The sequence below is a fragment of the Pungitius pungitius genome, chromosome 7 (assembly GCF_949316345.1).
Source record: "Pungitius pungitius chromosome 7, fPunPun2.1, whole genome shotgun sequence".
NCBI lineage: Eukaryota > Metazoa > Chordata > Actinopteri > Perciformes > Gasterosteidae > Pungitius > Pungitius pungitius.
This window is the reverse complement of record NC_084906.1, coordinates 18,116,266-18,120,617: the sequence shown is the minus strand read 5'-3', so window position 1 is coordinate 18,120,617 and position 4,352 is coordinate 18,116,266.

The window sequence follows — 4,352 nt, the reverse complement described above, 5'->3', positions numbered from 1 at the left end:
CATGCTGCGCGAGAGGCAGCCCCTTTAATTCTCTATTTGCTCTCATGCAGAAGGTGTGGGAAGAAACGTTAATGCATGTTGCCGGAGTGCGAGGCGTTTGGTCTTTGGGGACAGACCTGCTGACGGACAGTTTGACATAAGGTGTCTTTGACCGTCCTCCTTTGCCGAAAAGATCTAAATGAGGGAGTTCTTGATTATTTTACGGAGGTAGAAGAGGTTCGGGGTAAGGGGAACGAGAAGGATACCAGAGAAGCCGGAACCCTTTTGAGGCATTTATCAAGCTTACAGTGAAAAAGGCTCCGTGCGGACATGGGGACATGGTGCAGGTCAAATGAATACGCTTTTAAAAATCAATCTTGCCAATTACTGTCTTTCTCACTCGCGAGCGAGTCACGCTCCGCTCGGCACACGATCAAAAAGGGGCAGATGCAGGGAGAGGCCGAGGAGTGACAACTTCATGTTTAGGTAATTATCACCACTTCTGGCACGAGCTGAGGGGCCTCTTAAGGGGCCTCATTGTTGTCGTTAAACAGTTTGCTCTGCTGATTGATGATGAAAAGGCAACATGCACCCACACCTCTCCTGGGACTGTGACATAATATGTGTGCATCCCCTGTGACCCTGCCAGCTGGGCTGGCTAAACACAGCACACACGGGCCCGGCCGTCAATACATTATTCATACCCATCTGACGGGACGCACACACACACACCCACAGACACACACACATATTTAAATTCAACCACTTCATCATATCAGCGGCGGAGCTGAGAAGTCATACGTCCCCGTAGCTGCTCTTTCCTGCACTGTCATCAGATTTCCCCGTCTCTCCCCCTGTGTGTGTTACCTTCTCATTCATATTCATGCGGAGTCAGATCCCTCCGCCAAAGGGCGCCTTTGCAGGGGGGGGGGGCACCAGGACCCCAAGGAAACACACGCACACATTATAAAACAGCAGTTAATCCCAGCATGCAGCACACTGTACTCCTTTTCTATTTGTGAGTGTGACAAAGGCGTTTTTTTTAATGTGATTTTGAGGAGCAGTATTTTTAACGCAAACACATATTCTCACGAAGAGAGGAGCACCAAACAAAAAACTAACAATTGCATTTCCTGCAGAATCAGCAAAACATTCAAGTCTTTTCCGCCACTATTAGCTTTTCTCATGGCCGCGTTCCAGCTCGGTGGGCAGCTAAGCAGCGGTCATTAGGAGCAGATAAATACAGACACATATCCATCAGCACTGGGTCTCTTTAACACTCCCCGCCCCCTCCAAAAGCCGCCACTGTGTGCTGGAGGGATTATCTAACGAGGAGGCGGCAGCTCTCGCTCCTGGGTTCCTCCAGCCAGCCACCATCTGACAGGCCCGACTCTTTGCACGGCCAGTTGGGCCCAGCAAGACTCCTTTTCATACCCCCTTTTTCTCACCACCTCCCCCCTCCCTCGCCCGTCTGTGTTTTCATTTCGCCATTAGGAGCAATGTGCGAACGCCGCGCAGACGGCTTTTGCACAAAACGTTGCAACGAGTGTCGGCCCTTCGTCCCTGATCAGTGGGATCCGTGTGAGGAGGTACTCGGGTCAAGTGCCGAAACCGCATGTGCCGCCCCCCCCCCCCCCGCGCGGAGAGCTCGATGCCTTCGGGCCCCCTCACACATTCATTAAGCACTTATTTCCACACTGACTTTTTCTGCAGAGGCTTCCACCACACTGGCCAGAAAAATCAACATGGCCGCTCACAATAATTAAAGGGAGTGTAATTTGTGTGTAAAATTTAAAAGGTAAGATCATGCTGATTTGAAGAAAGGTTAAAGTAATAGTTGAGACCAAAATATCTTAATATTAAGGTCAAACCATTACGGTTAGCTTTCAATTAGCATACAGAACGCAGGGGTAGAACGGCCTCGGTCTTGAGGGAACAAAATGAGGCTTCCAGCACCTCTAAAGCGGCCTAATTAACAATTTATGTGTTTACTGTAAAAAATACAGAAGCATACAAGGGACATGTTGTGGTGTTACATGGGTTTGGGTGCAGTATTATTTCTTAGTCAAAGCACAGAAATATCCAAAAGTGCATATTTAGATTTTTCATTTTCACCAGTTTAACTATTTCTCACCCACAAGCCATGGCATTTTGTCCAAATAGCCTCTCGATCCTGTGTGAATGGTCATGTCCTTTGGCAGTGGCCAGTCAGTGTGTTAATGCCATATGTGCCCGGAAGCCAGCCAAAGCCCTTTGAAAAAGGCTTAACGCAGGACAAGTCATAAACCCAGATTATGAGAAAACAATAAATCAAACCCTTATGATGCTCATTTTATAAAAGCTTGACTTGTCTTTTGAGCTCTGAGCCCTACAACTTCTGAGCGAAGTGACGATGATGAAGTGAGTTCAGGCGAGTTTTGTTCACGCTTGTTGGAATACTTGCAGGCATAGTTGTGCGTGACTCCATAGCGTCTCACTTATCAGATATTAGGCAAAAACGGCAGAACTCAAGGAGGTGTTTGCAACGAAGCTTCGGATCAGCAGCCTTTATTCTAATGAGAGATTAAAGAGGAGAGGAGTGACTTAAGCTCCGCAGATGAGCCTCAATTCTCTAAATGTTTGAATCCACATGACCCACGGATGCTTTAAAGCAGATTTAACAACAATAGACAGATGTTGGATGTTGAGAGGTAGCTCGGGAACAGTTATCACACCGGCTGAGTCCCCCCCCCCTCCCTCCCTGCCCCCGTCCTTTTAATCGAGAGAAGACTTAAAGCTGTTTCTAAGTGCTTCTAAATCAGATAAAACAGACGGAGGAAATCAACTTGTGCATGTAAGTGTGCGCTGCTTTGTGGGGCTGATAGGGACCGGAGAGGATTACTCCAGGATGGGAGGCCTGCTTTGGAAGGACTATGAAGATGGGAATATAGACTTTCCTACTTTGCAGGATCACGACAGTCAAACAGTGGATGGAAGCCATTCGAGTGTCTCAAAAGGGAATGCAGCTAAGATTCCAAATGTAATACTTTTAATAGTTTCTAATACTACATTTTTAGAGATATCAGTGCGTTTAAGTAAATATTAGGTTTGACTTATCTTAAACTTCAGATTTGTTTTACATATATGAAAGCTGACCTCTACACATGAGTAGCATCAGTACGCAACTTGGGGCTCAGAGACTTGTGGGCAGGAGGAGCTGGGGATCAAACCTTCACTCAACAAATAATAATAAATAATGTCTTGTTTGAAGGTTGCACCGCCACTTAAGACATTATATCAAATTCAATTTTTTACATCCCAATTTCAAGGCAGCAGTAAAAAGGCTTTGAGCCATTAAATAGAGGAAGGAAAACCAGACTCTGCTCGACTGGGATGTGGCCCCGCCCTTTCCCTGGGTGATGGTTAATTACCCTGGATAAATCCAATGGCAATCTGTAAGGCTGTTTCGGTGTGCCCCCCCACCAAAAACCAACCACCTCCCTCCTCTCTTCTTCCTCGTTCTAAGCTCATGTAATGAATTGCTAATCACTCGGTCCCCGACGAGCATCCCCAGCCTATTATCTCTTAATTACCCCATTCAAGAGGCATCAACACAGGCCGGCAGGGGGCGTGTCATCATGTATTTAAAAACAAATACACAATGGTAATCAGTCAGTTTGTCCTCTGTGATATTCAATTTGAAAAGCCCGGACATTGTTGTGTGTGGATGACAGTGTATTTGCCGCCAGGTGGTGAGTTATGTACGTCCCTGTGTTCCTGTTCCTGCACCTGAGAGGTTGGAGTGAGACTTTGAAAGCCCCCCCCCCCCCCCCCCCCCCCCCAGGCTGTGCAGGTTTATGTACATAGAGCCAGAACAAACTGGCTTGTTCTCAATCTCTGCTCGGCTCCGTGACCGCCGGGCTGCAAATGGTCCTCCTGTGGAGCATTTGGGGCTGTGGCATAAAATGGAGCCTCTAACTCACACTCGGAATCATTTGCAGATGCAACGCTTGGGATTTGAAAGCGAGTTGCCAGCGAGCAAAGATAGAAATTGGAATTGGCAGCAGACATGAAATAGGGTCAGGGGATTTGCCCTCTGAAACACACACTGAACACGTGAGTTGCAGAGCCCTCTACTTTACTAGGGGGGTCTGTTCAAACAATGGCGTCGCAGATGAGCGGTATATAACTCTCGGAGACAGACTTAGAATGAAAAAGCCAAATTTGTAGCTGTCACTCGGTGTCTTTTGAAGAATTACTACGGATTAAATTAAAAGGATTCTTGCCGGGTCGTTTTTAAGGTAACTGTGGCTCGGACACAGGGGCCACACAGTCGGTGTGATGGTGCGGATTTTCTAAGCAGTTTGTGAGGAGGGAAGAAAAAAATTCCCATA